The following is a 23,541-nucleotide window of genomic DNA, read 5'->3' as shown; positions in this document are numbered from 1 at the left end:
TGATTACTACTAGCAGTACTGACTCATACCAGATTCAATCTACCATGTGAGTTCCAGGAGAGGTGCAAAGCTACACAGAGAAACCCTGTCTCGAAAAACCAAAAAAAAAAAAAAAAAAAAAAAAAAAGATGGAAAGCACAGAGAAGGTTTAGGCATTTAATGACAGGGAATAAACATTGTTGTCTTGACTTTGATATTTTTACAAGTTTCCTTCTATATATAAGAACATTGTTTCTTTCAATTTTTTGGATTCATGTAAGACTTTTAGAAGTTGAAATCTGCCTTAAAATTTTTATGTAGTGGGTAGCCATTCCAGCTTTGATCTGGAAGTTCCAACCCCCATTGAGGCTTCTGTAACTGTCATGCCTACAAGGTGGGTCAAGAGAGAACCCTGAAGACCCAAGATCCAGATGCACTGGCTCGCTTGGTTCCTGGACCCTGGACGCTGGAGGTAGACCAAGCAGAGTTCTCCAGAGAAAACCGCCGGACTGTGCTACACCTTTCCTAGACCCTGTAAACTATCCCTTCACTTGTAAGTTACCCCACAAAATAAACCTCCCTTTTAACTATGTGGAGTGGCCTTAATAATTTCACCAATATTTTTAGGTTTCTTAAAAGTCATCTTAGCTCCTTTTTATTTAAGATTTTTTCATACATTGTATTTTGATCATGTTTTCTCCTCCCTCAATTTTTCAAAGATCCTCCCCACCTCCCTGACCACTATACTTCAAGTTTGTCCATTCTTTCTTTCTCTCTGAAAACCAAATTAAGCTAAACCAAACCAACCAAACAAACAAAGAGCAAAACTTAAAGGAACAAAAAAACAGTAAGACCAAAAGCTGCCAAGACAAAAGCAAACAAAATAAAACAGGCACAGAAAAATATGGAGTTCATTTTGTGTTGGCCAACTGTTCCTGAGCATGAGGCTTGCCTTGGAGTGTGATTGATATAGCTAGTGACACTCCACTGGTGAAAACTGGTTTTCCCTTTACCACCAGATACCAAATTGCAAACAGTTTCTTGCAAGAAAGAAATTAGCTTGAATAATAGCTGAAATCAATATGACTTTATTGTCTGTTACTAAATGTTAGTGTTTTCTTCCAAATCTTAAGAAAGAGCCTCACACAGTACTTTATATTTTTGTTGTGTGTAAAACCTTCACATCAGTATGGCAAGAGCCAATGAAGATGAGATATAATTGTTCTGTAGTTGGTAATGTCTAGTGTATCGATTCTGAAGCAGTAGGTATTTGGTGCAAATGATACATTAATTAAAAATGGATGAAAGAACAGAAGAGTGAACATCAGGACCAGCAATCTATGGAGACAAAAACACTCTTACCCACTGCAGATTGCAGGTGCTGGCTTCAAGCTGAGTCTATAAGCTTCTAGAAATGGAAGCATTTCTTAGAACAAAAAGCTGAAGTTTCCAGAATTTTAGGCATAATATCAGCAGAATATAGACTTGATGCAAGTATATCAGTAGTGCAGGTGCTGAGAACATGCAACATAAAGACATGTGAAGGTTGTAACAATATAGTAGTTTTGGATAGTATATAAATTGTTTTGGTAGATTTATAAAATGGTTTTCTTTAATAGCAAGCAATTAGCTACTTTAGTGATGCCTTCTGGCTTTCTATCAAAAATGATACTTTTCTACTATTACTTGTAATTAGTAACAGTTTCCTTCCCCAAAATAGTTTAGAGTTAATATTTAATTTTTAAATATTAAATTTAATTTAATATTTAATGTAATACATTTTTAAAATGTATTACAACATTGAAAATAATAGAGAATTAAGTAGAGGACTATCATGAAATTCCATGAGTGACTTTTCACAGGATTTCTGCAACCTAAGCATAAAGAAGATGGATATTTGAAAAATGATGTTTAGTCCAAAAATGCAGAGGATGTATGTACCATGACAAAGGAAGAATGAACAGCATGCTATTTGGTGTTTCACTGTTGCATGTTTAAGGAACTTATCATTTCCTATTTATTGGTACAGTATCATTAATACATAGGCTTAGAACGATGTTTTGTAAAACATCAATAAAATGTATAGTATGGAGTAAACATGTTGTTTCTGTTCAAAATGTGCACATAGATTGGGAAGTCCTTTTTTAAATCTTTATTGTCATAAATGAGATAAAAATTATAGTCTGGCATTAGTAGACTTTATAGCAGTGCTGAAAAAAGCACAGGGAAGTATGCTGTGCTGTATCTATTTTAAAATTGAAATAGATTTGCTTTCAATTTTCCTGCATAATGACTACCAGTTAATAGACATTTCTGTGATAATGGACCCAGTAACAAATAATGCATCAGAGGGAATACTGAGCTGAAAGTAAGACTGCTGTGGGATGGTCTGTATGTCAAGTGTGTTGCTGATTGGTCAATAAATAAATCACTGATTGGCCAGTGGCCAGGCAGGAACTATAGGTGGGACAAGGAGGAGAGTAAAGCTGGGAAGTGGAAGGCTGAGTCAGAGAGACACTGCCAGCCGCCATGATGAGAAACAGCATGTGAAGATGCCAGTAAGCCACGAGCCATGTGGCAAGGTATAGATTAATAGAAATGGATTAATTTAAGCTGTAAGAACAGTTAGCAAGAAGCCTGGTATGGCCATACAGTTTGTAACCAATATGAGTCTCTGTGTTTACTTGGTCGGGTCTGAGAGGCTATGGGACTGGCAGGTGAGAGAGATTTGTCCTGACTGTGGGCCAGGCAGGAAAGCTCTAGCTACGTCAGACTCTTTCCTGAAGGGTCATGAGTCTGTGAAACTCTGCATTTATCTTGTGTTCTTACAGTGATGCTATTTTCTTTACAGGTTAGAGACAATGTGGAAATTTTGACAGCTGTTAAAACTGAGTATCAGTTACACATTCAGATAAATTATTACAAACCCACCAAGGCAACAAGCAGTGCAATCCATTAGGATGGAAATAAGTCAAAGCTCTAAGTTCATCTTACATTCAAAGAACATCAGGGCAGATGGGCTTTTAGCATCCCCAGGTGGTATCCTCAGTTGCTCCAACCTGTCCCAGGAAGTTGCAGAGAATATGTACATGTGCCTTTTCTGTTGTGCACAGACACTTTATCATTGAGAAACTACTTCATTACGTGTACTGGAGATTATGGTGGCACACTTTCTATTTATTCACCCGGAAAAAATAGATTGATACAAAATCCTTGGATTTTGATCATTTTATTTTCTCAATGCTAAGGTGAGTAAAGGCCTTTCACTTTCATTTCAAAGGATACCGTCAGGAAGCCACCTTTTAGTTCAGTTTGCTAGGATTATAGACTTAACCAGACACCTTTCTTGAAAATCCACTTCATGTGGAGGTCACCTTTTCCAAATGCTTAAATCTGACCTCTCCAGAATCATCAGCCTGAACTTCAAGCAACACTGGAGGGAGGTGGTACAAAATGCTGTCTGTTAAAACCGGATTGTTCAGGGACCAGCCGCTACAGAAGCAGGTGGTCCTTTAATCAGAACAATGAAGGCATCAGCTCCTCTGTGGGGCCAGATATTGTGAGCACTGAGACACAGCAAGGATGGGGTAGGGTATAAGCAGAAAAGGAACTTTTGGGGTGGAAGATTCCATAAGCAGATATGTTCCTCTGCAGTCTCAAAGTTTTAAATACCAACAGATGTGGGCACTTTTCATCAAGCGTTCCAGATTCTATCATCCCACCAATGGTGTCATCAGCATGTCAACTTTCATGTCTGGAGTTTGTCCCCTCTCCTGAGGCTTTTAGGTCATTAATCTTCACTGCTGTTATTTGGTCTTTACTTGTCTCACAGAGGATCGCTTCTCATTGGTCTTCTTGCTTTTCCCAAATGTATGTCTTCCGAACCTAGGGCTCAGTGCTTCTTCTCTGTTCAATTAAGGTCATCTTGCTGGTTTTTCACTGAGAAGACAGCTAAACATGACTCCTGAGTTTGATATGGATTAATGTTCAGAGGCACAATTTCATTGTCATCTCACAAAATACAAACTTTCTACTGTTATCAAAAGTATCTTTAGAATTGACACTGCAAGTATTTCAGAAGGAGAAAGAAATTAAATAAAGCCCTTGTTTTAATTTTTGCTAAGTTAGAATGATGGTGTTGCAGAACTTAATTTAGTTTTATAACTTACACAACATTTTAAATATTTATATAAATGTGTGTGAGATATTCATTATAGTCATAATGATCAAGAATAAAGGTTAAATTGTGATTGATTTATCTTCTATGATTGATTGGATTCTGTATAATAATCATAAAATCAGGATGCCAACAAAAAATGTAAAGAGCACAAGAGCTTCCAAAATACACCTAAAGAAACACTGACTCTAAATTGAAGGTAGTGCTCCTCTCTTTGGGACGGACTTTTTACTTTGGGTTGCGGATGCAATGTATTAGAATTGTCCTTGGTGCCATACCATTTGTCTGGAAAGATGATCCTTCCCAAGAGGACATGTGACATGTGGAATCCTGTGGTGTTTTCAGTGTATAATAAAAGGTGCAGCTCTAGGACTCAGGAAAAAGTTCCAGAGTGAGAACAGGCCTCCCTGGCAGGGAGCAGAATTCTCTATTTTAAGGGCTTGTATGTACCGTCTAGAGAATAATCTATAGCAGACATACTTTGGATTTTGCATGGGTGAGTTTATTAAGCAAGCCAAAGTAAAAGAACAAGCAGGAAGGTATAGATATATGGGTGGTAAATAACACAATATCATCAAGTCCAACACTGAAAACATTCAGCAGATCAACTGGGAGTCAACCAAATGTGGTTCCCGTTAGATAGTTTCAGGCAATGCTGAATGTTCCCTCAGCTGAGACTTCTAAAGAAAAGAAGACATAGCAACAGAGAATATTCTGACGCAGAGTACTCACAGCATCCAGCAGAAAATGACTGGGGAAGGTGATGTAGTCAGCTGGAGTTCCCAGTTGAGTTTTCTCCTAAAGGAATGAGATCCTCTTGGCTGAAATTTCAGCCCCTCTTTCTCACTTTCAGCACCTTTATATCATTGGATAGATAACAGTAATATCTGTTAAAAATGGTTTGCCTTTTACTATTCTCAAGAACACAGTTTGCTCTCATGCTATCTGTCCTTCCTTATCTCTGAATTAGAGGGGCAGCCCATCCCCAGAGAAGTGACTTTGGAGGTCATTTTAAATCAAATGTGCTTGGGGCAGAAGTGAAGGGGGAAGACTTACTGCCAGAGGCATTGTCCCAGTGAGCTCTAATAGTACATATCAATTTGCCAGTAAAGCCCATAGCCTAAAAAGCACTACTACTATTACCCACTCTACACAGCCACACTCCCAGCTGTTTGCATCTCTGTTGCTGTTCTTATTTGAGCTCATCTTTGCAACCTGGAAGGCCAACCAGTGTTCCTGACCCTGGAGGTAGGTGCGATTTTCAAACCTTAGAACGTGACTCAAAATTTTCCCATTCTATCCCTTTATCCATTCTTTGTATATCTTTCATTTAAATATTGTAAAATTGTGAGAATTTTAAAAATACATTGATTTTCTTAGCTGAATATTGACTTAGGAGACTGAGGATGGTATTGGTCCTTCATACTGAAATGTCACATGCGTTTCTCTTTGCTCTCTAAGGCTAATGAAATGTATTTTCCTTTTGTTCCTGACAGTTGTTCTTAAACTTATTTCTTGATCCTCTCGTTAACTCTAGATATTGATCAATTATTGTGTTGCAATGCTTATTTACTTTTTTTTTTAAAAACTTACCTAACCTGTTGTAATCTGCCTTGGTTCCTGTGAGTGATGGTAACTGAACCTATTTTGGAGGAAGGTGTGGGACGGTATGTCTCATGATGATAACTAGGCACTAATGAAGACATCAAGCAGGCAAGGGGGAAGCCAGAGAATGAGGAGAATTTCTGCTGAATATATAGACTCATCTCTGCTCAGTGCCTGTTTCATAACACAACAGAAAGGCTTGTACCAGTCCACATGCATGGGTTAAGAATTTTACATTAATTCTTAGGTGATTATATGTGTGTATGACCAACTGTCACAGGACCAGGCATGGGCTGGATGTACAGTAAAATTCAGGAACATTGGAAATGTTTAAATGTGAAGCAGATGATTGTGATCCAAATAAATGCATGTTTTGTAGGTATTTGTGCATATGTCTCAAAAGTGTTAGAAAATAATATACACATATGGTTATCTCCTTAGTGCTAGAATTTAGATGAATTTTAATCTCTGTCATGTTATCATACAAATCCAAGTGTCTATTTCAAGAGCTTCTGCACAGCACTCACATTTAATGTTCTGTCACTCCTAGTGCTCAGAAAACTCCTTACAGAAGTTTGGGTTCTGGTTGCCTTCTGCATGTTACAATTTGTGATGTTACCTGTCCATATCTACAGTAGCCAGATAAAATGTTATTAAGTCAAAATCAGGGAAGCAATACAAATAATATGTATTTATTTTCATCTTTGCCCATGAAAATTTAGTATTTCCTTTAGGATTCACTCAAAAACACTCCACCCCACTTGGTCTAAGAAACATATTCTGGGTGAAGCTTCATTTAACTCAGTGGGGGAAAAGTCACTCCAACAGAGAAAGAGATGTGTTATGAGCCTCATATTGTCAAATCTTGATATTTATTATGTGTTATTGCATAGAGTATTCATAAGAGTGAGCACGTTTTAAGGATTCAAGACTCAGATACAGCTCTTCAAATTTCCTGCAGTGGCCTGAGGAATTATTACTTTCCTTAACGACAATGGATGACATCCTACAGAGAACACTTACATTCATTGAAATTGTAGAAATAATAATAGGATGCTTTGTAAATGGATTCATAGCGTTGGTGAACTGCATAGACTGGGTCAAGAGAAGAAAGATCTCTGTGGTGAACCAAATCATCACAGCCTTGGCTGTCTCCAGAATTGCCCTTCTTTTGACAGTTCTCACTGCTATTTCAGTGTCCACACTGGATTCAGACGTGGTGGTAACCGGAAGAGTAATGAAACTGATTCATTTCCATCTGATTTTCAGCAACCATTTTAGCATATGACTTGCTGCATGCCTAGGCCTCTTTTATTTTCTCAAAAAAGCCAACTTTTCTAATTCTATTTTTGTTTACTTAAAGATGAGAGTTAACCAGGTGGTTTCTGGGACTTTGCTCATGTCTCTGGCCCTCTTGTTTCTAAACACTCTACTAATTAACTCATACATTGATGCCCAAATGGGTGGCTACAGCAGACATCTGCTATATGATTTCTCTTCAAACAGCTCTGCAGGATTTTACAGGGTTACTTTAATCATCAATGATGGTATTTTCACTTCCATATCCTTCACACTTTCCCAGTTAACTTTTTTCGTGCTCATCTTCTCCCTGTGGAGACATTACAAGAAGATGAAACAGTGTGCTCAAAGATCCAGAGATGCCCATGCCAGCACCTACATCAAAGCTTTGCAAACCACGATTACCTATGTCCTTCTCTGTGTCATTTTCTTTGAGGCTCTTTTCATGCAAATTTGGAGGACTGAATGGTTGATGAACATTATTTATGTTAGGTTCTGCTAGATTGCTGCAGTAACTTTTCCTTCAGGACACTCATGGGTCTTGATCTGGGGAAACACAAAGCCAAGGCAAGCCTCTCTTTCTGTGCTGTGGTGACTCAGGTGCAAGTTCAAAGATGTTTGCCCAATGGGTCTCTAAACTATACTGGAGATTATCTTGCTTATTCTAGAGGAAACTCTGTTCATAGGAAATCTGTCCAGATTATTACTTTTTGTTTAAAAATATTTTTTGTTTTATAATGCTTTGTCAATTTTATATATCTGACACAAATACTCTGTAAATATTTTGCAACATTAGAGGAATAAAATACACATTTGTGATTTAAAATTATTAGGCTATAATATATAAGATGATAAAGCATAATTTAGATATTAGATGCACTAAAATAATTTTTGTTACAGGCTTAATTTAGGAAAAGGTTTGGAAAATCCCAAGAATCATGAAGGTATTTTATTATAATTATGATACATAATGTACTAGTTTCAGAATTTAAAATTCTTAGAATACATTTATTATTTTAGGAATAGAAAGTGTATATTTGTAAATATAGTGTATTCAGTGTATTTTTACATGTTGTTTCATCTTTGTGCTATAATTTTTTAATGCTTAATAATTAAAGTAAAATTTGGCTTATGATAATTTATGGTGTTATTTTATTTGTATTAAAATAATATTTGTATGTTAATAAATAAAGTTGCCCGGGGGTCAGAGCTATTAGCAAGCCATAGGAAAGCAGGGCAGTGGTAGCGTACGCTTGTAATTCCAGCACTTGGTAGGCAGAGCTGGGTAAGTCTCTGTGTGTTCAGGGATACAGCCATTATTGGATACACATGCTTTTAATCTTAATAAAAATCATGGAAAACCTGGAGGCCTATACAAACAGGCTGTGAGGAGGCAGTCATGTGGTTGGGTTTACAAGCAATGAGAAGGCAGGAAAGGAACTCTATATAAAGACTTTAACACAGGGGTAGCTCTGGTTCGGAGAGGTAGGACCACCGCAGGAGGAAGGGTAAGGTTTTAGCTCTTAGCTCTGACCTCTTGGCTTTCTTCTTTGCATTGGTTCTGTGTTTCTTATTTAATAAGAAGGTTGGATACATCTACATTTGGCGCCCAACGTGACAAGAATTCATTAAAAACCGCTTGGCTTGGCTTGGCGGCAGGTCTGGTTTCCAGCCTGGGCGGCCCGGCTGCCTAGCTTGGGCCCAGGCCTGACTGACCCGCAGCTGGAGCTACTTGCAACTGCTACAAACAACTCAGACCTGCCCCGCTGAACAGGGCCCCTGCCTGTAAAGCCAAGGCTTGACTCGGCTCAAGCGGCTACACTTTCTCTCTCTCTCTCTCTCTCTCTCTCTCTCTCTCTCTCTCTCTCTCTCTCTCGCTGGATTCACACCTCGAACACCAGGTGGCTGTGAAATTCCCTGGGATTCTACTGTTCTACCCAGACTTGGTAAGTCAATTAACATATCTATTTAAAAGAGAATTTTTTTCTACATTAAAAAAAAATGGGCTTTATGTGTACATTGGAAGAAAATTGGGCTTTGTTTGAAATTTTAGGCACTCTGACAATGGAACAACTATATGAAAAGATTAATATTGATCGAATTATTCAGTTTATTACTTTTCTTATCCTCATTTTACTATTTAAAAAGATCGTCAACTTAAATGCCAGGATAACAGTCTTAGAAAAACTTGTTAAACCGGTAAAAATGAATTATAGAGAAATTCAAATTCAGACAGAAGAAATAAATAGTGAAGTTGTTTCAAAATTGGATCGTAAGGTTACAGAAAGAAAGCCAGTTTTCACACAATCACCCTTAATTTATCCAGTAGCCGTACAGCAGCTACCTGATGAAGAGAATGAACAAAATACTTGGGTTCCAGTTGAAATGTTAGACTTACGAAGATTTAAGGAGGCAATAGCATCTTATGGCATGCACTCCCCATATGTAAAGCAAATGTTAAACACCTGGTCAACTTGTAATAGGATTCTACCAAAGGACTGACGGGAATTGGCACAGGCTGTTCTTGAACCCGGACAAAATCTCCAGTGGAAAATGTGGTTCAGTAATGAGGCTAAAAATATAGAAAGACAATGGAGGGATAGCAGAATACAAGTCTGCCAGGATCAGCTTATTGGAGAAGGCCAATATGCTTCAGTACAAACACAATGTTCATATGATGTCCAAACCCTAGTTCTATGTCGAACGGCAGCTTTGAATGCATGGGACAGAGTTGAAGAACCAGGAAAAAAAACTGAGTCATTTACAAAGGTTATACAGGGCCCCAAAGAATCTTTCACAGATTTCTTACAAAGATTGACTTCAGCAGTACAAAAAATGGTCCCGAATTCAGAGGCTAGTCAGATAATAATTGAATCTTTAGCCTTTGAGAATGCAAATGCAGCGTGCAAAAGAATAATTAGGCCGTTAAAGGCAAGATCTGCACCTTTGGAAGATTGGATTAGAGATACAGTTAATGTAGAGGCTTATGACCATGATGATATGTGGGTAGGAAAAGCAATTTCAAAAGGTTTGAGCAATGTTAGATGTTTTAGATGTGGAAAGCAAGGACATTTGAAAAGGGATTGTAAACAGGTCATTCCTAGAAATAATGTTTCTTCAAGGAACACTGGCAACAGAATGCCCCTTCCTTCTGGAGTATGCAGAAGGTGTGGTAAGGGAAAACACTGGACCAACGAATGTAGATCAACAAGGGACAGACAGGGTAACCCTCTGCCTCGAGCTTCGGGAAACTCCCAGAGGGGCCTCAGGCAGGCCCCCACAGTAAATCCAGTTCAAACCTTTCCTGCAGTTGTAGAGGAAACCCCTACTCAAAGCAACTAAATAACCAAATGTCTATTGGAATAAATCATGTTAGTCGAGATGATGAAACAGAGAAAATAGGAAATACAGGAAAAAACATAAAGAAAATTTTTTGGCAAACTTCTATTAATGAACAAAGACCAAAACTAACAATAAAAATAAATGGTGTTTTGTCTGGTCTGGTAGACACAGGTGCTGACATTACCATAATTGCACCAGAATTTTGGCATCCAACTTGGCCTCTTCAGGAGGTAAACATTCAACTCTTAGGAATTGGGACATTATCTAGAGTGAAACAAAGTGTAAGATGGCTTGAATGTATAGGTCCAGAAGAACAGAAAGGAAAATTAAAACCATGTATGGCTAACATAGCTATGAACCTGTGGGGTCGAGACTTGTTACAACAGTGGAATACTCAGATTAAAATCCCTCCAATCTCAGAAACAAATCATAAATTAGTACATGTTTCTGAGAGAAATATTAAAAGATATTATTCTAATGAGTGCTCACCAGCCATCCATGTCATACAAGAACAGGGCACAACAACTGATAATCTTCCAAAAACATTAACAGCTCTACCTTTAAAATGGTCAACAGACAAGCCTGTATGGGTTCAGCAATGGCCTTTAACAACAGAGAAACTCCAGGCTTTACAAGAGCTGGTGGAAGAACAGTTAAATGCTCATCATATTGAAGAATCAACCAGCCCTTGGAATTCTCCTGTATTTGTTATAAAAAAAAATCTGGTAAATGGAGAATGGTAACAGACCTTAGAGCAATTAACAAAGTAATTCAGCCAATGGGCTCTTTACAATCTGGAATTCCTTTGCCTACTCTGTTACCAAAAGGCTGACCTCTCATAGTTATTGATTTAAAAGACTGTTTCTTTTCAATACCCTTATAAGAAAAAGACAGAGAAAGATTTGCTTTCACAGTGCCTACTTATAATAATTCTCAACTGGTTGAAAGATTTCAATGGAGGGTTCTCCCACAGGGAATGTTGAATAGCCCAACTTTGTGCCAATATTTTGTAAAACAGCCATTAGAAGTGGTACGTAAAAAATTTCCTAAATCTATAATTTATCATTATATGGATGACATTTTATTAGCTGATTCAAATGCAGATACTTTAGAAAGAATGTTTGAAAAAGTAAAGAAAATTTTGCCTTGCTGGGGATTACAAATTGCTTTAGAAAAGGTACAAAGAGGAGATTCTATTAATTATTTAGGATATAAAATAGAACTTCAAAAAATTAGACCTCAAAAAGTGCAAATTAGGAGAGATCGACTACAGACTCTTAATGACTTTCAAAGATTATTTGGAGACATTTCTCATCTAAGAACTATTGTTGGGGTAAAAAATGATGAACTGAATAATTTGTTTAAAACCTTAGAAGGTGATAAGGACTTAAATAGTCCAAGAGAATTATCACCTGAAGCTGAGAAAGAATTGGCCTTGGTAGAAAAGAAAGTACATGAAGGGCACGTAGATCGTATTGATCCAAAGCTGGATTGCATTTTGGTTATTTTACCTTCTAGGCATTCCCCAACAGGAATATTAATGCAAAGGGAAGATATTATACTGGAATGGATATTTTTACCCAATAAACCCAATAAAAAATTAAAAACTTATGTGGAAAAAATCTCTGACTTGATTTGGAAAGGAAAATTGAGACTTCGTCAATTACCAGGAATAGACCCAGCAGATATTGTCGTACCTTTAACTAAGGAGGACATTGAAAAATTATGGATAGAAAATGAAGCTTGGCAAAAAGCTTGTAGTATTTTTTTGGGAGAAATTAACAGCAAATATCCCAAAAGCAATAGAATTGATCTTATAAAGAGAGCTGATTGGATCTTGCCTCGAATTGTGAGGAAAAAACCCATATCTGGAGTTCGCACATTTTATACAGATGCCAACAAACAAGGAAAGGCAGGTTACAAATCAGAAAATTTAAGTAAAGTGGTTCAAAGTCCTTATAATTCAGTTCAAAAATCAGAATTGTATGCTATTCTGTTGGCATTAATGGATTTTTCAGAACCTCTCAATATAGTAACTGACTCTCAGTATGCTGAAAGAGTAATATTAGATATTGAGACTGCAGAATTTATCCACGATGCTTCAGAATTAACTTCATTATTTATTCAACTACAAGATACAATCAGAAAAAGGAGTCATCCTTTATATATAACTCACATCCGATCCCATACTGGTCTGCCAGGCCCTCTAGCACAAGGCAATGATGAGATTGATAAATTATTGATAGGAAATGTGCTGGAGGCCTCAGAATTTCATAAAAAACATCATGTAAATAGTAAAGGTTTAAAAAAGGATTTTTCCATAACCTGGCAACAAGCCAAAGAAAGAGTAAAGAAATGTCCTACTTGTTCCTTCTACAATCAAGCATCATTACCAGCAAGATGTAACCCAAAGGGTACTCAGAGGAATGAAATCTGGCAGATGGACGTGTTTCACTTTGCAGAATTTGGAAAATTGAAATATGTACACCACACTATCGATACTTATTCAGGATTTCAATGGGCAACTGCTTTGAGTTCTGAAAAAGCTGATTCTGTAATCACTCATTTGCTAGAAGTTATGGCCATTATGGGTATACCTGCACAAATCAAAACTGATAATGCTCCATCATATGTCTCTGTTAAAATGAAACAGTTTTTTGCTTATTATAATATAAACCATGTTACAGGTATACCACATAATCCTACAGGTCAAGCAGTTATAGAAAGATCAAACAGAACTCTAAAGGATATGCTAAATAAACAAAAAGGAGTAACAAAAACCCCCAGAAATAGACTACATAATGCTCTATTAACTTTGAATTTTCTCAATGCCAATGAGAAAGGAACAACAGCTGCAGAGAGACATTGGATAATAGAAAAAACTACAGAATTAAATCAACCTATATACTTTAAGGATGTGCTGACCTCAGAATGGAAACCAGGGTATGTGTTACGTTGGGGACGAGGTTTTGCTTTTATTTCTACAGAAGAAGATAAGCTGTGGGTACCATCAAAATTGATAAAGGTTCGATTTGAACAAGAGAGACCTCTTAATTAGAGGAGGTGATAGTTCATCAACTATCGTAAACATCCAATTTAAACTAACTTACACCAGTAACACATGCCTTTTCATTTAATCAGATAACTTGTCAAAAAGGAACATCCCCAAAAAACCTTGGGGAAAGGTTTTTGTTTTTGTCTTTTAGGAGAATGAAGGTTAACGAATTTGAAGAACACTGGACAAATGAGACAACTGAAGAAAAGGAACAAATCATCTATCCTGAGAAACAGAGTGAAATGGCGTATGGGTATGTTATCTAAAAAAATTTTATGTCTTCCTAAATGTTTGTTTCTGCTTTTCTTTAAAGATTTAACACTATTTAACTTCTAATAGTCCCAGTTCAATTAAAATTTAAAGCTGACTTTGGAGTTGGAGAATGGCTCTCTCCTTCTTTAAACTCAAGCATGTTGTTAAAAGGAAAATGCAAACTCCCTGTATCATGCCAGAGGAAAAGAGCCATCTTCTGCTATGGGACAGGAGAAAAGCCAAATTAATTAAGGGACTATTCTATTACGAATCTCAACTCTTTGATTCTATTCTGATTCTTTAAACTTTTCTTAAAGTATGAATTTTATATCAAAATTTACAAGATCAATATATATAGATATATATACATTTTAAACTTTAAGATATAAATGGTCATATAGAGTACTAACTAATTCTATAAAGTCGCATATATAATCTTTGTGTTCGAGTCTCTTATCAGTTTTTTGCAGGAAATCACGGTTAGGCCTAACATCAACTGAAGTCTCCAGGAAGACGATGGGGCCCCACAACAACAATTCCACGTGGACAATAATAACATCACTAAGCTGACAAACATCATCTACACATCAGCTTTGAACTACAAAGTGCTCAGAGCAATTCTGAGAAGAGCTAGCTGAGATGATCCAGTCTCAAAGACTACTTGAATAAGGATTTGAGATAAACCCTGAATTTTGGCATTATACACAGACTGGATAACGAAGGATATATTTACCTTTCCTAGAATTTGACAATTAACCTAAAATTTTTCTTTCAGGATAAAGATACCTTCGCCCATACCCAGCAGGAAGCAATTTCAAGAATACGACGCCCACATTCCCAAAGAGGTGGTGTGGGGCGGTTGGTTTTTTTGGTCTTTTAATGGGTTTTGGGTCTGGGATAATTTTCATTGATTAGGGGGGTTGGTTACAAGTTGTTGTCAAGGGTTAGGAAAAAGGCTAAGCAAAGGAGATTAGATTTAAGGTTCTTATTAAAAAAAAAAGAAAGAAAGAAAAGAAAAATGTAAATACTTTACATTGGATTGGATTGTTTTATATTGTATACAAATTATATATATTGAAATTGATATTGTTAGAAAATGTTATATATATTTTTCTAATTGTACCATTCATCTAACAATGTAATGCAATTTTCTGATCCTTGAATGTTATTACCAACTATTAGGATATAAAGAAATGAAAGTTAGTAGTTAGATATTATAATAGAACTTGTAGTTATATTAGGTATGTTTTCAAGATTGAGTAGATATATTTTAGATAGACAGGTTATCTTCAAACCCTTCAGAGATCTACAGAATATGGCATTTAAAATGTTTTAATAACTTAGAAAATTTTTCTTTTTTGTTATGACTATGAGACATGTCGGCTCCTGGCAGTACCAATCTACTTCAGAGAAAATATGGGCATTGAAGAAACTGCATATGGAGTTAACTTTCATTGTGGCAAAAGTTAGCCACTGGACAACAAAGTATCCTCGAATCAACAGGACAAAATGGACAGACAGGACATAAAACAAAGGATTACTGATTCTTGCCAAAACAAGTGTGTTTAGGGCTTTATCAAAAGGCATCTTCAGAGGCCAGGACAATATGGCACCATCCCTGAAGTGGCCTTCGCAATTCGAAAAAGGTACAGTGCCCTTTTCTTCGAAGGCAGCTGAACAGGCAGTGGGCCGATGGCCTCTGATGTGCAATGGAACAGCAGCTGAAACAGTTATTCTTGAAGAGTAACTAAGCTCACGCCTCTCAATAGTAGACTGGCATTTGATGGAGGGATATGGAGAAGAATGGGATGCTGAGATGAAGCCATATATACACAGCCAAGAAGAATGGACAGCTGAATTAAAAAACCATCAACGATTTCCAGAATTTAAAATACTGAATCATGACATGACACTAGTGGAATTCAGGTGTTTCTGGTACATGGACTACTCTTACTCAATGTGAGGTTGAACTGTTGACCTTGTGTACATCCTACTTCACAAATGAGTCTGTCAGATATGCTAAGCCTATAGGCTGAAGATGATGCCCCAGCATTGCAGAGAAACCTCAGGTGACTGTCCAGACAGCTGTCTGTTTCTGTCAACTCACAAATTTTTTGGAAGTTGCTTGCATGCACTTCCTGTTTTTATTTTTGTTAGCTAATATTATTTCCTTCTTGGGTCTCTGAGGGAGTTGAAGATTAGTTAGTTATAGTTGAAGTTTAGTTAGTTATAGTTGAAGATTAATTAGGATACATTTTGGACTTACCAAAATAGGATAGATAATGAAATTATTTTCTCTGAATTTGTCAAATACAAATGGACTAGACATTGTTTAGGTATTTATTACTTGTATATATTGTATATAGTTATTGTACTTTTGTATATAGTTTTTCTTATATTAGTTATAAGCTTTTTCTTTTTTTTCCTTTTTATTAAAATAGAAAAGGGGAAATATGGTGATATTTTATTTGTATTAAAATATTATTTGTATGTTAATAAATAAAGTTGCCCGGGGGTCAGAGCTATTAGCAAGCAGGGCAGTGGTAGCGTACGCTTGTAATTCCAGCACTTGGTAGGCAGAGCTGGGTAAGTCTCTGTGTGTTCAGGGATACAGCCATTATTGGATACACATGCTTTTAATCTTAATAAAAATCATGGAAAACCTGGAGGCCTATACAAACAGGCTGTGAGGAGGCGGTCATGTGGTTGGGTTTACAACCAATGAGAAGGCAGGAAAGGAACTCTATATAAAGACTTTAACACAGGGGTAGCTCTGGTTTGGAGAGGTAGGACCACCGCAGGAGGAAGGGTAAGGTTTTAGCTCTTAGCTCTGACCTCTTGGCTTTCTTCTTTGCATTGGTTCTGTGTTTCTTATTTAATAAGAAGGTTGGATACATCTACAATAATTTCATGAAATACAAATTAAACATTCATGTTTTCTAATATTTATGTCATCATGAGCTATATTATACCAGAGCTAAAACTGCCCATGTTTTCAAATGAATAGAAATTTAATATGTTTTATGAGTGGCCAACTCATACTCAGCATGAACTCTTTTAAAATTATTTATTTATTGTGTGTGTTTGTGTGTGCACATGTGGGCACAGACATTTAAATGCAAAAATACTCAGGTGAAGGTTAGAGGATTGCTTGCATGAGTGGTTCATTCTTTCTACAATCTAGGTTCTGGAGCTCAAATATGTGTCATCAAACTTGGCAGCAAGAACCATTACCCATGGAGCCAACTCACCAGCCCCAACTCATCCATTTTTGCATTTACTATTTTGTAAATAGTAGGGATTAAATTAATATGTAAAATATATACAAACTTTAAAATGTTCTAAGACACAAGACAGGGGAAACATGTCTTGTACCTGCATTCAGGATGTTAAATGAATGGTAACATACAATTGTACTTATTATGGAATTAAAGAATTCTTTAACATGGTATATATATACTATGAAATAAATGGTCACTTCTGCACTGGGTAGGCAATAAAAAGAGACATTAATATTTATTTGGTGATAATCATGGCTATGACCTTGTGAATACTCGACAAACATGCTTCCACCAAGCTACACCCCTAGCAGCTCACCCTCAACATCATACAATGTGGGCACTCACAAATGTTTCATGTGAAGAGGCCAGTTTCCAAAAGGTTAAAGATCTTATGCTATAGTATGTATAATAACACATGTATCCGGAAGGCTTTATACCAAATTCAAATGATCAGTAATAGGAGGAGATGCTTCCAGGTACACCTAGAATCTGGTAGAAATAGAAACATGCAAAATAATATGCAATTTTCATGGTTATATACAACGATTTTTTTCCTTTAATGATTGGTGTATAGTCAATGTGTATACAGAAAGCACAGTAGTTGTGTCTTTTCCTACTTAGAAGCCAGCTTTCTTACACATTTGCTTTGAGTTTTAAACTCATTTTCTTATTCTTTACAGATAGAACATTATAATCTGCATATCATTACTTATGAAACTTTATTATTATATAAAGTGCATTAACTGATTATGGTAATAATGATAGCTCTGCTTTACAATGGAGGCATTAACAGTGTTTCACCAGTCAGCATAATACTGATTTTAGCTTGGACACAAATATTCTTAAGTTATATTTTGACAGAATCTTTATCTTTTTTATATAAAACCTATTATTTATACACTCAATACACACTAAACAAAACAAAGATATTGATATATTGCTTTGAGACTTTCTTTTAATAATATTTATTTATTTTATTTTGTTGAACCACTTAAGTACATGATATTGAAGAAGTCCAAAGAAAACATAAGCTCTCCTGGAACTGAAGTTACAGTTGATTATGAATCACCATTTGGGTGCTGGGAACCACTATAAAACTAGTAAGTGCTCTTAACCCTGAAACATTTTTCTAGCCCTGAAATCTTCTTTTTTAAATTAATTTATGTATTTTACATCCTGTCTACAGTTTACCCTCCCTCTTCTCCTCCCATCCCCTCTCCCACCTTCTTTCCAACCTCCCTCAATCCACTCCTCCTCTGTTTCTGTTCAGAAAGGGACAGGCCTCCCATGGGATCAACAAAGCATGGCGTATCAAATTGCAGTAGGACCAAGCACCTCCCCTTATGTTAAGGTTCAGCAAGGAAATCCAGTATGAAGAACAGGTTCTCAAGAGCCAGCCAAAGTATTAGGGACAGCCTCTGCTCCTCTTGTTAAGAGTCCCACAGTAGGTTAAGCTATACAACTGTCACATATCTGTAAGGGCCTAAGCTGGTCCCATACAGGCTCCCTCTGAGTTCCTATGAGCCAGGTTAGTTATTTCTGTGTGTTTTTATGTGATGTTATTGACCCCTGTGATGCCCACAATCCTTCCTCCCTTTCTTTAGCAGGATTCTCTGAACTTATCCTAATGTTTGGCTATGAAGCCCTGGGATATTCTAATGTAGGCTATTAAACTCTAGCTAGATGACACAAAACTTCATGAAAGTGTAGTCTCATGACATGTATAGTGTCTCATAGCAAAACAATTTTGTACTATCTATTTGGGTCTTGTTCTTCCTCAAGGATTGTCAGCCACCGGACTACAAGGGTAGAGGGCGCAGAAGTGAGGAACAGGGTTCAGATGGCCTTGCTAGCACATTGGAAACAGCTTTCCAGGAGACAGTTTTCAGTGTTGCATCTCATCTTTATTCCAGAGTGAGGGGAGATACAGAGGATCAGAACAGCAGCTGGGGCATTAATTGAATTTGGGAGCATGCTCCTATCATACAGTTGGAACACAAAACTTAGTTATCATATGGGCAGCAGGGGGCAGGCAGCAGGGGGAAAGCAGCTACAGGGATCTGTGTCAAAGGCTTAATGACAGTATCCAGATAAGGTCAGGCCTCTGAGCCTAGAGACACTATCTAGATAGGGAGGGTGGGAGGCAGGGGGGGGCATCCTGCTGTAAAGGGTGTCACCATGTTGTGCCAAGCCCAGAGAGCTGTTCTCACAGGGTGGGCTACAACCTAAAGTGCAGGATACTCCAACATCTCCCATTTTTATTTTATAATGGAGAGGTATAGTTGTAAGCCTTGAGGAGCCTGTCATCTGTGTCAGAGGGGTCTAGGACCTGGCAGTGAACCATGCATGACCTGATTGGCAGTAATTCTAGTGTTGGTGACAATCTGCCTCCAGAGGAACTGAATAAGGTATAGTGGGTAGCCATTCCAGCATGGATCTGGAAGTTTCAACCCCCATTGAGACTTCGGCAACTGTCACGCCTACAAGGCGGGCCAAGGGAGGCGCCTGGGGACCCGAGATCTGGATCAGAGAGCGCTGGGTCGGTGGTGGGACCCTGGATGGTGGAGGTGGCCCAAGCAGAGCTCCAGAGAACACCGCTGGACTGCGATACACTTTTCCCAGACCCCGCGACCTACCTATCCCTTAATTTGTAAGTTACGCCATTAAATAAATCTCCTTTTAACTACGTGGAGTGACCTTAATAATTTTACCAATATCTGGCCTGTGTTGTCTTTGAGATTTTTAACTGCAGAAAAACATTTGATTGTAAAAGCTGTTGAGTTATGCCAAAATGTATATTTTAAAGATACCTTGACTTATTTGAATGTGTTGCCTTGGAAAGGAGTATCTGCTTTTGTTCTTACAGAAAGCCAAAGGCTATGGATTTGTTCCAGATTAAGATACATCAGGTTTGACCAGCCAAGACCCCCTGAAAGGTCTCCGATGACACCATGGCCCAGATGATCCAACATCCAGAATGATTTGAAGGCAACTAGCTCAGACAATACAGCCTCATGTACTATTCCATAATCCTAAAATTTTCTTTGTGTCCCCATAAGATACAGCGCCCCCCTCCAGCAGAAAGTAGTAAGAAAAGCTACGCCCAAATTCCCAAATTATATGTAATTTTACTTTGTTAAGGTTAAAACCTTCCTTTTTGAAAAAAAAAAGGGGGAAGTGCTGTAGGATGTTCTGTATGGCAAATGTGTTGCTGATTAGTCAATAAATAAAACACTGATTGGCCATTGGCTAGGCAGGAAGTGTAGGCAGGACAAGGAGGAGAATAAAGCTGGGAAGTGGAAGGCTGAGTCAGAGAGACACTGGCAGCCGCCACGATGAGAAACAGCATGTGAAGATGCCGGTAAGCCATGAGCCATGTGGCAAGGTATAGATTTATAGAAATGGATTAATTTAAGCTGTAAGAACAGTTAGCAAGAAGCCTGGTAGGGCCATACAGTTTGTAAGCAATATAAGTCTCTGTGTTTACTTGGTCGGGTCTGAGAGACTGTGGGACTGGCAGGTGAGAGAGATTTGCCCTGACTGTGGGCCAGGCAGGAAAACTCTACCTACAAAAAGGCAGGGGGCAAGCATCAAAATAAAACAGCATAATTAGGGGAATAAAAAGAGATAAGAACTGTTGGGAGAGATTTGCTTGTGCTGATTGCTCCAAGACCACCAATAGAGTCTGACCTCAGTTTTGAGGGTGAAATCCACATTCATCTGGCTGGAGTGGACTGTAGAATTCCCTCGCCAACTCAGAGGGAAATAGAAGGGCACATGGAGGAAGGAGAAGAGGAGCCAAGAAGTAGTGAGGCCCTTTCGATCTGAGAAGTGGAGAGAGGAGGGTGATCATCTCTGTGTTGCTCCATGATCTCTCAAGTTTTTCCCTAATATTTACTCTTGAGTTTTATCTCTTAATAAAACAATAAAAGAAATCACAGTTTGAGGCTCTCAATATCTGGTGTCCAATGTATGGCAAAATCACATGGTGGCAAAGCGGTCACTTCTCCACATAACTACATGGCATTGAGGGTCACCAGCTTCTCATGCCAAGGGCTTTTCGCATTGCCATCTGCACAGCCACCAGCTGGCTCTGAAACTGCTTGAGTCAGCCACGCAAAGCTGGCACTACCCACCAGCTCTGCAGCCACTTGAGTCAGCTGTCTGGTGACCTCCAACCAGGTTTTTCCTGCTCATTTTTCCCTTGCACCTGCTTCTCGGGTCTCTTCCCTCCCCGTCCTTGCAGAATAGGCACAAGTACATGGGCTGAGTGTAGCAAGCCCACCTTTCCACTCCCAGGCCAGTTCTGCATGGCTGGCACTAGTGCCAAGGTCAAGAAGAGCTGCTCTATCTGCCTGGCTAACCCCCACACCCACAGTCCCCACCCGCCATGGCCCCTGGCCACCATGGCACCCACCCGCCATGCCCCACTCAGGGCTACCTCCATTAACTGCTGTTGCCACCACAGGCTGAGGCTGAGTCCTCTGCCCAGCCATACTGAGCACTGCTAGTTATCTGCATCCCACCTGCCAACAACCCGGCTAGTTGTCCTTGCTCATAGCTCTGCCTTAACTTCCATTGTCAGCAGATCTGGTGAGAAACCTGTGAATTCTTAAAGGTGGAATTTAGGGTTTTTAAAATAATTAATTAATTAATTAAAAAAAGAAGGGGAAATCTTTCCCATGTTAAGAATCAGAAAAACCACAGTTCTGGATTTAGGCCCTGTTTAGTGTGGACAGCTTACAAATGGAAAAAATAGGAGCCTTCACATAGCCGGCACAGTCGCGGCCCTGAGCGGTAGCAGAGCAGGCAGAGATGGCGTCCCAGCCGCCCCCGAAACCCTAGGAGACCCGCCGAATTCCCGGGGCCGACTCCGGCCCCCGGGGCCAGGCCCTGGCCCCACGTTCCAATCTGCTGACTTGGGCCCTACTTTATTGAGGAGGCCTGGACAACCAACACTTACCAGAGTGACCCCACCTATTCTTCCCAGGCCATCCCAGCAGGCCGGGAGCAGCAGCGTCAACACTTTCAGACTTGCTTACAGTTCTTTCTCTTCTGGATGCGGAGCCTATGGAAATTTATTTTATGGAAACTATAGCCCTTACAGTTATGGATATAACGGTTTGGGCTTTAACCGCCTCCATGTAGATGATCTTCCACCCAGTCGGTTTGTTCAGCAAGCTGAAGAAAGCAGCAGAGGCGCGTTTCAGTCCATTGAGAGCATTGTGCACGCATTCGCCTCTGTCAGCATGATGATGGACGCCACCTTCTCAGCTGTCTATAACAGTTTCCGGGCTGTCTTGGATGTAGCAAATCACTTTTCCCGGTTAAAAATACACTTTACAAAGGTTTTTTTCCGCCTTTGCGTTAGTTAGGACTATAAGATACCTGTATAGACGGTTGCAGAGGATGATGGGCTTAAGAAGAGGCTCTGAGAATGAGGACCTGTGGGCAGAAAGTGAAAGAACTGTGGCCTGCCTTGGTGCCGAGGACCAAGCAGCCACCTCAGCAAAATCCTGGCCAATATTCCTGTTCTTTGCTGTTATCCTTGGTGGTCCTTATCTCATCTGGAAACTTCTGTCTACACACAGTGATGAAGTAACAGACAACATCAGCTGGGCAAGTGGTGAGGATGACCATGTAGTTGCTAGAGCAGAATATGATTTTAATGCCACGTCTGATGAAGAAGTTTCTTTCCGTGCTGGTGATATGCTAAATTTAGCCCTCAAAGAGAGATAGCCCAAAGTGCTTGGTTGGCTTCTGGCTAGTCTTGATGGTCAAACTATAGGACTGATACCTGCAAATTATGTCAAAATCCTGGGCAAAAGAAGAGGCAGAAAAACAAGAGAATCCAGTAAAATACTCAAGCAGCAACAGTCTGTTACCAACCCAACATTAATTAAAGGAGCCCCTACTGCCAACTCTTTGGATGAACAGGAAGCTGCCCTTGAATCTGTTTTTGTTGAAACTAATAAGGTTCCAGGTGCACCTGATTCTACAGGGAAAAATGGAGAGAAACAAGATCTTTGATATCTTTCATGTTTTCATGAAGGTGAACAATACTTTAGAGTACTTTTAAAAATTATTTCTTACAGAGAAATTAATTTGCAGTTGAATGAAAGCATTTGCTCATGGCTGTCCCAGGCATTTTGCTGCTAGAAGTTACTTAGTCACACACTAGTATGCTGGTCTAGTGATCTGGCTACACTTGGCCATTTATTGGACCATGAGGACATTTGTTTCACCTAGCTTTTAGATTATGGAGATGGTTGTCAGTTTCATCTTATCTAAATCCCTTGGCTTATTGGAATTGTAAATTTGATGAACAATGGAATACACAAGTTGCCTCAGAAGGGATCATTAGTGCTTTTTAAAGTTCTGAGTTAATTGATTTGAAGTCTTCAAAAATTGAGTGATAACATCTACTTACAAGAACAGGTGACAAGCTGAATTTTTATAACCTTTTAAGTAAACTAAATAATAAAATTTTCTGATCTGTATTATGCCCAGTGCTGGATTTACTTTAGGTGATATGTTTCTACCTGCAAAAA

General features: G+C 38.6%; 2 pseudogenes; both read left to right on the top strand.

Annotated features, from left to right (window-relative positions):
- Positions 1-6,755: 6,755 nt before the first annotated feature.
- On the top strand, positions 6,756-7,697 carry LOC128099804 (taste receptor type 2 member 129-like; annotated as a pseudogene).
- A 14,108-nt stretch (positions 7,698-21,805) lies between these two features.
- Positions 21,806-23,020, top strand: LOC128099865 (peroxisomal membrane protein PEX13-like; annotated as a pseudogene).
- Positions 23,021-23,541: the final 521 nt, after the last annotated feature.

The sequence above is a fragment of the Peromyscus californicus genome, unplaced genomic scaffold, assembly GCF_007827085.1.
Source record: "Peromyscus californicus insignis strain IS unplaced genomic scaffold, ASM782708v3 Scaffold_6__1_contigs__length_162567912, whole genome shotgun sequence".
Lineage (NCBI taxonomy): Eukaryota > Metazoa > Chordata > Mammalia > Rodentia > Cricetidae > Peromyscus > Peromyscus californicus.
The sequence above is the reverse complement of the archived record's forward strand: the minus strand, read 5'-3'. Positions and strand labels throughout refer to the sequence as shown.